This window comes from Stenella coeruleoalba (genome assembly GCF_951394435.1).
Source record: "Stenella coeruleoalba genome assembly, chromosome: 3".
Taxonomy (NCBI): domain Eukaryota; kingdom Metazoa; phylum Chordata; class Mammalia; order Artiodactyla; family Delphinidae; genus Stenella; species Stenella coeruleoalba.
This window is the reverse complement of record NC_137148.1, coordinates 100,855,243-100,868,383: the sequence shown is the minus strand read 5'-3', so window position 1 is coordinate 100,868,383 and position 13,141 is coordinate 100,855,243. Positions and strand designations below refer to the sequence as shown.

General features: G+C 40.7%; 1 protein-coding gene across 1 annotated transcript in view; it reads right to left on the bottom strand.

Annotated features, from left to right (window-relative positions):
- SNX24 (sorting nexin 24) overlaps positions 1–13,141 on the bottom strand; it is a 163,271-nt gene that overhangs the window by 100,951 nt on the left and 49,179 nt on the right. The gene's annotated exons all lie outside the window — the stretch shown is intronic.

The following is a 13,141-nucleotide window of genomic DNA, read 5'->3' as shown; positions in this document are numbered from 1 at the left end:
TGTCCCTGTGACTTTTTCACTCCCCAGAAAAATCTTCATTTCTCTTAATGATGTCCCTTGGTTTGTCAGCACCATTCAAAATGGTGCCTGCAATTTACCAGAAAGCTACAGCAACAGCTCTAATTCTACCTTATATGAATTTAGTTGGTATGTGAAGAACTTACCTTCATGGCTTCTAGAAATCTGTGCTAATGGATTCTGGACAGGGTCCTTACACCAAGGCCTTAAAATTTATATTCAGTAACATCGCTACCACCATTATCTGAAGGAACATCTGCAAACTCAAAACCACACTGCAGTGGTTTCTTCAAAGCCTCCTTCATGAAGGTCTAAGAACCAAATTTGAAGTCAAGGGAAAAAATGAAGAACAGAAATCATCAGGCAAACAAACGACACACTTATTCTTTTAATTCTAAGTTGAAAACCTGTATACTACGTCCATACTGAATCACCCTTCACTCTGGATGCTACATTTTAAGAACATCACTGTCACATGAGATAGTCTTTTCCATGGAGAAGCCAAGGCAGGACCAGAGGTCTTTCCCTATGGCATTTGAGGAGCAAGGAAAGATGTTTACCCAGGGGGAGCAAATGCAGTCTTTAAGTATTTGCAGAGCAAATGAGTAAAGGGATCACAATGAAGTTTTGTCAATCTCAATAACAAAATTAAGGCCAGCTAGTAAATTTTCTGTATAGTCTAAAGCTGAGGAAAAGGATCATGACTTAAGAGTTTGCCATGCAAGCATGACGAGCCCACATCTCAAATCACCCACCAGATAAGGCTGAACTGACAGTTTCCAGGCACCTTATGTGAAGAAGGATTACTATTCAACCCACTTTCTGGTCAGTGATTGTATTTTGGGAAAACAGACTACATGCCACTGTTAAGCAAACAGCCCCTGTCTTTCAAGTGAGTCAATAAGGGCAGGGGTGTCATTAAGCCAGAGAAGTAGCTAACATAAAATCTGAGATGCAGAATGTTAAAGACCCCAGATCTACTGCGCAAAGAAAAACATTTTACAAAGAAGCACCAAGATCGAGACTCAGAGTAAAAGCTTCTAAAACACAAAAGCACAAATAATTATAAACACCAAATCTGAAATAGTCACTTGAAAGAATTAAGAAAAGTGGGTACACGTCCAACTTCTAGCTTTAAAACACCAAGAGAACAAAGCAGGGCTCCAGTGATGAACCTTAAGAGGGGCCACAGAAAATGTACCAGAAGGATCCAATTACACAGAGGAGCCGGAAACAAAAAGCAGAGATACCTGGAAACAGAGTCAGGAGCACATTTTCCTCACGCAATCAGAATGGACAAGTCACATGTGTGGACACAGACTCCTAATAAAGAAACAAAAACCAGACACAGTGAAAACTGCTGTGGGTTTTGTCTTAATTCTGATACTAGGTAGCCATGCTCTCCTGGCTAGGTCACTTACTCTCACTTCGGCTTTAGTTACTTTATTTATTTATTTAGTGAAAATGTACTGATCACGTCTACATGTGTACATGTGCTAGACACTGGGCATACAGTGAACTAACAGCACAATGTATAGTCTTATAAATGCTCTGTGGGAAAGGACAGACTACTGAGAGCCTGAAATAGGACATCCCAGTCAGGGCTAAGTCCCTGAGAAAGTGGTGCAGAAACTGAGATCTGACACCTCAGAAAGAGGTGAGAGTGGAGGTGGACAGGGCCAAGGCGGAAGGTTACTTAACTAAAGCAGATTCACTTGAGCAGCCAGACTGTGAGACTGGAGCTCGAGGAGTGGGGGGCTGGGGGGAAGGAGTATCAAGAATAGTCCTTAGGGGCTTCCCTGGTGGCGCAGTGGTTGAGAGTCCGCCTGCCGATGCAGGGGACACGGGTTCGTGCCCCGGTCAGGGAAGATCCCACATGCCGGGGAGCGGCTGGGCCCGTGAGCCATGGCCGCTGAGCCTGCGCGTCCGGAGCCTGTGCTCCGCAACGGGAGAGGCCACAACAGTGAGAGGCCCGCGTACCGCAAAAAAAAAAAAAAAAGAATAGTCCTTAGGTAGAGAGGGGCCAGACCACACCGGGTCCTTTAAGCAACACTAGAGATCGACTGGCCTTTACCAGATGAGCAATGAGGAGCTGCTCAGTGATTGAAGCAGGAGCTGACTTGATCAGATGTGCAGAAGAATCCTGCTGACTGCAAAACTATGGATTCCAAAGAGTTTGGAGTGGATGGGGAAGACTGAGTAGGAAGTTATTAAGTCTTCTCCAAAGTTCTGTTTCACACTGAAAATTTTCTGTTCGTTACGTTTTCATTTAAGCATTTTATAATTACAATATATCAATTTAAAAATGAACTTAATCATAAAAATTACAAAACTCAGCCTTTAAAAGTTGGATAGTTGGCCTTTTAAAAGTGAAGTCACTAGGATCTTTTAAGAGCCCTCTCATCAAAGGCTGTTCTCCCTTCCTCATCCATGCAAGACCAAGAGAAGGCTGCTCTGCTGGTTAAGACAACAGAGAAAACCACTGTAGGTGTGTGGGCACCCGTCTAAGGAGGGAAAGAGAGGGCTGGTCATCCTCCACCTCACCTGGAATGTGTGGAGCCCCCTCCTGAGTAATGAAGGCAGTTTGCAGGTGGTCCCAGAAGAAACAAAACCAATCAAGAAAAAGTAGGGGTGGGAGTGTGGGCGCAGTGAGGGGAGAGGTGGGGGGGATGGGAACACTACAAAGGCTGGCTGAAGGAGAATGCAAAAGCAGAAGGCATCCTCAGGGCTCTATCAATGCTGGATCAAAAGTGAAGTCGGGGCTTCGCTGGTGGTGCAGCAGTTAAGAATCCGCCTGCCAATGCAGGGGACACGGGTCCAAGCCCTGGCCCAGGAAGATCTCACATGCCGCGGAGGAACTAAGCCCGTGCGTGGTAACTACCGAGCCCACGTGCCGCAACTACTGAAGCCCGCGTGCTTAGAGCCCGTGATCCGCAACAAGAGAAGCCACTGCAATGAGAAGTCTGCACATGGCAACGAAGAGTAGCCCCCACTCACCACAACTAGAGAAAACCTGCCTACGGCAACGAAGACTGAATGCAGCCAAAAAATAAAATTAATAAAATTAAAAAAAAAAAAAAAGTGAAGTCAGAGACCTGCAAGATGGTGGAGGAGTAAGAAGTAGAGATCACCTTCCTCACCACAAATACATCAGAAATACATCTACATGTGGAACAACGCCTAGAGAACACCTACTGAATGCTGAGAAGACATCAGACATCCCAAAAGGCAAGAAACTCCCCACGTACCTGGCCGAGTGGCTGACAGGAGCTTGGTGCTCTGACCAGGTGTCAGGCCTGTGCCTCTGAGATAGGAGAACCGAGTTCAGGACATTGGTCCACCAGAGACCTACCGGACCACGTAATATCAACTGGCAAAAGCTCTCCCAGAGATCTCCATCTCAACACTAAGACCCTGCTCCACTCAACGACCAGCAAGCTACAGTGCTGGACACACTATGCCAAACAACTAGCAAGAAAGGAACACAAGCCCACCCATTAGCACAGAGGCTGACTAACATCATAATAAGGTCATAGATACCCCAAAACACACCACCGGATGTGGTCCTGCCCATCTGAAAGACAAGATCCAGCCTCATCCACCAGAACACAGGCACCAGTCTCCTCCACCAGCAAGCCTACACAACCCACTGAACCAACCTTAGCCACGGGAGGCAGACACCAAAAACAATGGGAACTACGAACCTGTAGCCTGCGAAAAGGAACCCCCAAAAATAGTAAGTTAAGCAAAATGAGAAGACAGAGAAACACACAGCAGATGAAGGAGCAAGGTAAAAACCCACCAGACCAAACAAATGAAGAGAAAATAGGTAGTCTACATGAAAAAGAAGCAGAGTAATGATAGTAAAGATGATCCAAAATCTTGGAAATAGAATGAAGAAAATACAAGAAACGTTTAACAAGGACCTAGAAGAACTAAGGAGCAAATACACAATGATGAAAACACAATAAATGGAATTTAAAATTCTCTAGAAGGAATCAATAGCAGAATAACTGAGGCAGAAGAACGGATAAGTGACCTGGAAGATAAAATAGTGGAAAAAACTACCACAGAACAGAATAAAGAAAAAAGAATAATTGAAGACAGTCTCAGAGACCTCTGGGACAACATTAAATGCACCAGCATTTGAATTATAGGGGTCCCAGAAGAAGAGAAAAAGAAAGGGGCTGAGAAAATATTTGAAGAGACTGTAGTTGAAAACTTCTCTAATATGGGAAAGGAAATAGTCAAGTCCAGGAAGCACAGAGAGTCCCATGCAGGATAAATCCAAGGAGAAACATGCCAAGACACATATTAATCAAACTAATAAAAATTAAATACAAAGAAAAAAATATTAAAAGCAGCAAGGGAAAAACAACAAATAACATACAAGGGAATCTCCATAAGGTTAACAGCTGATCTTTCAGCAGAAACTCTGCAGACCAGAAGGGAGTGGCATGACATATTTAAAGTGATGAAAGGGAAAAACCTACAACCAAGATTACTCTACCCAGCAAGGATCTCATTCAGATTTGACAGAGAAATTAAAACCCTTACAGACAAGCAAAAGCTAATTCAGCACCGCCACCAGCTTTATAACAAATACTAAAGGAATTTCTCTAGGCAGGAAACACAAGAGATGGAAAAGGCCTACAGTAACAAACCCAAATCAATTAAGAAAATGGTAACAGGAACAAACATATCGATAACTACCTTAAATGTAAATGGATTAAATGCTCCAACCAAAAGACACAGACTGGCTGAATGGATACAAAAACAAGACCCGTATATATGCTGTCTACAAGAGACCCACTTAAGACCTAGGGACACATACAGACTGAAAGGGAGGGGATGGAAAAAGATATTCCATGCAAATGGAAATCAAAAGAAAGCTGGAGTAGCAATTCTCATATCAGACAAAATAGACTTCAAAATCAAGACTATTACAAGAGACAAAGAAGGACACTACATAATGATCAAGGGATCGATCCAAGAAGAAGATATAACAATTGTAAATATTTATGCACCCAACATAGGAGCACCTCAATACATAAGGCAAATGTTAACAGCCAAAAAAGGGGAAATCGACAGTAACACAATCATAGTAGGGGATTTTAACACCCCACTGTCACCAATGGACAGATCATCCAAAATGAAAATAAATAAGGAAACACAAGCTTTAAATGATACATTAAACAAGATGGACTTAATTGATATTTATAGGACCTTCCATCCAAAAACAGCAGAATACACTTTCTTCTCAAGCGCTCATGGAACATCTTCCAAGATAGATCATATCTTGGGTCGCAAACCAAACCTTGGTAAATTTAAGATAATTAAAATCATATCAAGTATCTTTTCCGAACACAACACTATGAGACTAGATATCAATTACAGGAAAAAATTTGTAAAAAATACAAACACTTGGAGGCTAAACAATACACTACTTAATAACCAAGAGATCACTGAAGAAATCAAAGGGGAAATAAAAAAATACCTAGAAACAAATGACAATGAAAACACAATGACCCAAACCCTATGGGATGCAGCAAAAGCAGCCATAAGAGGAAAGTTTATAGCAATACAATCCTATCTCAAAAAACAAGAAACATCTCAAATAACCAACCTAACCTTACACCTAAAGCCATTAGAGACAGAAGGAAAAAAACCCGCCAAAGTTAGCAGAAGGAAAGAAATCATAAAGATCAAATCAGAAATAAATGAAAAAGAAATGAAGGAAACAATAGCAAAGATCAACAAAACTAAAAGCTGAGTTTTTGAGAAGATAAACAAAATTGATAAACCATTAGCCAGACTCATCAAGAAAAAAAGGGAGAAGACTAAAGTCAATAAAACTGGAAATGAAAAAGGAGAAGTAACAACTGACACTGCAGAAATACAAAGGATCATGAGAGATTACTACTACAAGCAACTCTATGCCAATAAAATGTACAACCTGGAAGAAATGGACAAATTCTTAGAAAAGCACAACCTTCCAAGACTGAACAAGAAAGAAACAGAAAATATAAACAGACCAATCACAAGAACTGAAATTGAGACTGTGATTAAAAATCTTCCAACAAACAAAAGCCCAGGACCAGATGGCTTCACAGGCAAATTCTACCAAACATTTAGAGAAGAGCTATCCTTCTCAAACTCTTCCAAAATATAGAAGAGGGAGGAACACTCCAAAACTCATTCTATGAGGCCACCATCACCCTGATACCAAAACCACACAAGATGTCAGAAAGTAGGAAAACTACAGGCCAATATCATGGATGAACATAGATACAAAAATCCTCCACAAAATACTAGCAAACAGAATCCAACAGCACATTTAAAGGATCATACACCATGATCAAGAGGGGTTTATCCCAGGAATGCAAGTATTCTTCAATGTATGCAAATCAATCAATGTGATAAACCATATTAACAAACTGAAGGAGGAAAACTGTAAGCTCACATCAATAGATGCAGGAAAAGCTTTCGACACAATTCAACACGCATTTATGATGAAAATCCTCTAGAAAGTAGGCATAGAGGGAACTTTCCTCAACATAATAAAGGCCATATATGACAAACCCACAGCCAACATTGTCCTCAATGGTGAAAAACTGAAAGCATTTCCACTAAGATCAGGAACAAGACAAGGTTGCCCACTCTCACCACTCTTATTCAACATAGTTTTGGAAGTTTTAGCCACAGCAATCAGAGAAGAAAAGGAAATAAAAGGAATCCAAATTGGAAAAGAAGAAGTAAAGCTGTCACTGTTTGCAGATGACATGATCCTATACATAGAGAATCCTAAAGATGATACCAGGAAACTACTAGAGCTAATCAATGAATTTGGTAAAGTAGCAGGATACAAAACTAATGCACAGAAATGTCTTGCATTCCTATACTAATGATGAAAAAACTGAAAGAGAAATTAAGGAACTACTCCCATTTACCACTGCAACAAAATGAATAAAATATCTAGGAATAAACCTACCTAAGCAGGCAAAAGACCTATATGCAGAAAACTATAAAACACTGATGAAAGAAATTAAAGATGATACAAACAGATGGAGAGATACACCATGTTCTTGAACTGGAAGAATCAACATTATGAAAATGACTATACTACCCAAAGCAACCTACATATTCAATATAATCCCTATCAAACTACCAATGGCATTTTTCACAGAACTAGAACAAAAAATTTCACAATTTGTATGGAAACACAAAAGACCCCGAATAGCCAAAGCAATCTGGAGAAAGTAAAACGGAGCTGGAGGAATCAGGCTCCCAGACTTCAGACTACACTACAAAGCTACTTTGATCAAGACAGTATGGTAGTGGCACAAAAACAGAAATATAGATTAATGGAACAGGATAGAAAGACCAGAGATAAACCCATGCACATATGGTCACCTTATTTTTGATAAAGGAGGCAAGAATATACAATGGAGAAAAGACAGCCTCTTCAATAAGTGGTGCTGGGAAACCTGGACAGCTACATGTAAAAGAATGAAATTAGAACACTCCTTAACACCATACACAAAAATAAACTCAAAATGGATTAAAGACCTAAACATAAGACCAGACACTATCAAACTCTTAGAGGAAAGCATAGGCAGAACACTCTATGACATAAATCACGGCAAGATCCTTTTTGACCCACCTCCTAGAGAAATGGAAATAAAAACAAAAATAAACAAATGAGACCTAATGAAACTTAAAAGCTTTTGCACAGCAAAGGAAACCATAAATAAGATGAAAAAGACAACCCTCAGAATGCGAGAAAATATTTGCAAATGAAGCAACTGACAAAGGATTAATTTCCAAAATTTACAAGCAGCTCATTCAGCTCAATATCAAAAAAACAAACAACCCAATCCACAAATGGGCAGAAGACCTAAATAGACATTTCTCCAAAGAAGATATACAGATGGCCAGCAAACACATGAAAGGATGCTCAGGATCACTAATCATTAGAGAAATGCAAATCAAAAGTACAATGAGGTATCACCTTACACCAGTAAGAACGGCCATCATCAAAAAAATCTACAAACAATAAATGCTGGAGAGGGTGTGGAGAAAAGGGAACCCTCTTGCACTGTTGGTGGGAATGTAAATTGATACAGCCACTATGGAGAACAGTATGGAGGTTCCTTAAAAAACTAAAAATAGAACTACCCTACGACCCAGGAATCCCACTGCTGGGCATATACGCTGAGAAAACCATAATTCAAAAAGAGTCATGTACCACAATGTTCATTGCAGCTCTATTTACAATAGCCAGGACATGGAAGCAACTTAAGTGTTCATCGACAGATGAATGGATAAAGAAGATGTGTTACATATATATACAATGGAATATTACTCAGCCGTAAAAAGAAACGAAATTCAGTTATTTGTAGTGAGGTGGATGGACCTAGAGTCTGTCATACAGAGTGAAGTAAGTCAGAAAGAGAAAAACAAATACTGTATGCTAACACATATATATATGGAATCTAAAAAAAACCCAATGGTTCTGAAGAACCTAGGGGCAGGACAGGAATAAAGACGCAGACATAGAGAATGGACTTGAGGACACGGGAGGGGGAAGTGTAAGCTGGGACAAGGTGAGAGAGTGGCCATGGATTTATATAATCTACCAAATGTAAAATAGCTAGCTAGTGGGAAGCAGCTGCATAGCACAGGGAGATCAGCTTGGTGCTTTGTGACCACCTAGAGGGGTGGGATAGGGAGGGTGGGAGGGAGACGCAAGAGGGAGGAGATATGGGGATATATGTATATGTATAGCTGATTCACTTTGTTATACAGCAGCAACTAACACAATAATGTAAAGCAATGATACTCCAATAAGGATTTTTTTAAAAAAAAAAAAAAAAAGAGTGAAGTCAGTTGGCTGCTTAGGTGAAATGGAAAAGAGAAGTCAAAGGATACAGGAATACCAGAATCACCATTGGGGTATGACCACTAAGTGAACAGAATTTTGAAAGAGAATTAGGACTATTTCACTTGTCCTACAAAGGATACTGCAGGGGGAAAACTTTGAGGTCCCCAGATTAACTCTACATGCTCAGTATCTGATGATAGGGACCCAGGTAAATATGGGTTATGATCTACAAGCTCTAGGTTCTTCTTCATCAGCATGAAACAGTGCTTCCATTTGTGACTGGGATTCCATGTTACAATGATCAACTCTGGGTTCCGTCAAAACTATGTAACGATTCGGCTGGTGACACAACTCTGAAGTATAAGAAAGAAGTACCAACCAAGGGTCTGGTTCCTACCCAGCACATGACTGAGAGAAGAGGACAAGGGCACATGGATGTGTAGCCTATTCATGCACTGTGGGAAGTACTTGAGGACAGGGAAGGTACCCAAAGCCAGTCTTAAAAAGGGGATGGGTGGGGAAGGGACTGATAATATCCAAAGTAGAGTTTTCCATGTATTCATTAGCAGCATCCCCCCACCCTGCTCTCCACCTGATCTGATCAAAGGGAGAGATGGCCAGGAACCACCCACTCTGCCTCCATGCTCAGCAGGGCCACTTCCCACCTAGTATCCTTCCCCTATCCTATCCTCACTCACCCATCAAAACCTGTCTTCCCTCAGGCTGGGCCTTGGAGGAGCAGTGGGGATGGCCCTATTTTGAACCCCTTGCCATATTCTTATAATCTTGGTCCTGAAATGAAGAGGAAAAAAACCTCAAAAGTAAAAGAAAGTGGTGATGTGGTAGCCACGAACAGAGCAGCAGCCTGGGCTGTTTCCCAGGGGATGAGTTCAGGAGAGGGCAGGTCTCAAGACACCCAGACACGAGGCAAAGAGTTCCTCAAATGCTGAACATCACAGTGGTAAGGTGGAAGTTCTGATGCAACTTTGTTCTACTGGATTCTTTTTTTTTTTTTTTTTTTGGCAGTACGCGGGCCTCTCACCACTGCGGCCTCTCCTGTCGCAGAGCACAGACTATGGACGCGCAGGCCCAGTGGCCATGGCTCCACGGCACGTGGGATCCTCCCAGACCAGGGCACGAACCCGCGTCCCATGCATCAGCAGGCGGACTCCCAACCACCGTGCCACCAGGGAAGCCCTACTGGATTCTTTTAGTTACATTTCCCATTGTCAAAGTAAACTTTATCTCTGGTGATTTTAACTTCCTAATCTTCTCCCTTTACAGTTGTTACTCCTAATAGTAAAGTGATGGTTCACTATTTATAGAATAAACTGATATCTTTCTGCCTTGAACCTACAAGCCCTCAATCCACTCTGGCCTCAAAGCTGCATTCCTCATTAGCGAAAAGCATATACTAGAAAGGATTATTCCATTAGGTAGTTTGCACAAGATAACCACACCAATGTAATGTAATCTAGTCACTACTACAGGGCCTTCCTCTTTAAGTCATTCCCTCAGCATTTATTAAGTACTTTCATGGATCAGGCTCTGAGCTGGCCTACAGCAGGGCAGTGTAAAAGACACAGTCTCTCCCCCTTGGAACTCAGAGAAGAGCTACAGATTAACTAATTGTAAGCACATGATTATGACGGAAATAGGACCTGGAAGGACATGGAAATGGTGCAGAAGGCATCTTAACAGGGAAACCTGGGCAACAGAGGACACCCCCAATACTTAACACTGCACTCTACTCCTGACGACATGGACAGGCTAAGGCAACTGTCCTCACATTTACACATGCCCATGTTGCTTTCAGCTTTCTCCACTCTGCTACTCAGACCCTGGACTTACCTTTGGAGACCAAAAACCCAGGTTCAAACTCCAGCTTTACTGGCTGTGTGTCTACAGTTATTTAAACGCACTGGGCATCAACTTTTTCATCTGTTAAATAGAAATAATAGCTTCTCTGTGAGGATTTAAATACGTTAACATTTATAAAGTGCATTGCATGGCATCTGGCATATAGTAAGCACTCAACAAATAACAGGTTTTTTTTATTTTCATGACCTAAGTGTCCCTGAATTTTAGTCAATGCTACTAAAATTATTTGAACTACTATTTAATCACCCTCATTTAATACATCTGAATGCCTTTTACTCGCTTTGGTAATAAAGAGTCTAACCAGACTGCTCTTGGAATATGTGTCCTTCGTTAAATATGGTAACTACTATATTTCTTTTTGCACATTTAAGACAATTTCATATGTGAAATAAAGAAACATCTCTTTCTAATTCAACAAGTTGAATAGGTAACACATCCATATGGTTTTAAGGTTTTTTTTGTTTTTTTTTTTAATTTTTTTTTAAAGATATGAAAACATATACAGTAAAGCCTCCCTTGAAACTCTGACACTCTTTGACCAGGTCACACCCCACATCCCGCACCCTGCACCAAATGCTGTGAACAGGTCCTTTCAGGCTTGCTATGTTCACGTCTGAACCGAGTCAGCCTTATGTCCTTTCCTTCTATACAAAAGGCAGCACATCACACACTGTTCTACCCACTGCTTTTTCACTTAGCAATGGACCCTGGCACCTTCCCATATGAGGATATAAAGACCGTCCTTTCCCTTTTATCACTACATAATATTCCCTTACATGGATACTATTATAATAAATGTCTTTTTGGCTACATCTCTTTCTGCACCGACAGAAACTTTCCTAACTGTAGTTTTGGCAGTGGGAGATGGAGAAAATGGTTAGAAATCTTATATTTTCATTTGGCTAAATTGTTCTTAGTCAAAAACGAACAGCAACTAATTTTTTTTGATGTATTTTACCTAAACAATTTACACAATCATTATGCTACAGTTCACAATAATACTTTTTCCCTTAAATTATTTTAAGACATCTGTTCTGTATTTTGCATGTTCTGGGATCATTTTCCTTCGTGTTTATATGGGGAAAGTGCTGGCTGCTACAGTATCCAATCAGTTACCCCAAGGAGATGTCAGCTGTCAACCATGTCTTTTGCAGCGATTTCCCTCTTCTCTCTCCCTTCCCACTCTGGGTGAGCTGTCAAGTTTCTAGTTTCTGACGTGCATTTACATCACTCAATGACATCTGACAGCAGTGAAAGGCCACAGAAAACTGCTTATTGATCAGAGCAAAACTAGTTGACGGAACAGATGAGGTTGTATCACAGAAATGCAGCCACATTCAGGTGATGACATTTTGCTCCCCGTACACAAGAGCTTAATGGAATACAACTTCATTATATCATGCCACTTGTGCTTACTGCACCAAACTCATCTCCTGACTGCTTTGTCTCCGTGGTGATGAGGATAATCTATCTGCACTGGTTTAAATGTATTGCTAACCTGATTTGTTCATGGATGCTTGCAAACTGCTTGTGAGTCTGTCCTGACAAATATACCAAGAGACACTGAAATCTCAATCTTACTAAAATCTAATTGTGCAGTCCTTGAAAAAAAGAAAAATAGAATTACCACTTAGTGAGCCATAACTATGTAGTTTAAAACTTTTATACCACTGGGTAAAGAAATTTAAATGGGCATTTCTTTGATTCTTATGACACTGTCAGGAGAGCAAAATAAAACAAAATGATAACTTGAGATGCACTGAAAATTTACTTATAAACGGAAAAATTTAGGTATTTCTAAGAACTAAAACACCAGATTAAGGCCCTCTGCATAAATTTATATGCAAATTCATTTTGGTTTTAAAGATAACAGTTTCAACAGCTTCCCATTTCCATTGCCAATGTAGGCAGAGAGATGACTATAAAGTTATAAATAGTACACGTCTGAAAGAAGGATCATTAAGCCAAGGAGACTCCAAACATTTTGCCACCAACATACAAGAGAAAGAAAAGGCAGCAAATGGAACAGAATCACCAGCCCTCCCTGACTCCTGGATGAAAAAATGCGAAAACTTTACCCTGAGGGTTGTCTGGCTTTCATCTTCTGTCTTTAATTCCTCCCTTGAGGCAGGCAAGTTCTCCCAAATTACGCATTCCCACAGCACCTTCACAACCTGTCCACACCTGCATCCTATCTGGTCTCAATATTTTTCTTTAAATAGCCTTTTTATTTCAATAAAAGTTAAAAAGAACTTTAAGGTGAGTATGAAAAGAAACACTTGTTTTAAAATCATGTTTCCTGCTGAAGCTTCTGAGCCTGAAGCCTGCTCTCCAGTCCTTAGAAAAAGAGATTAGCAA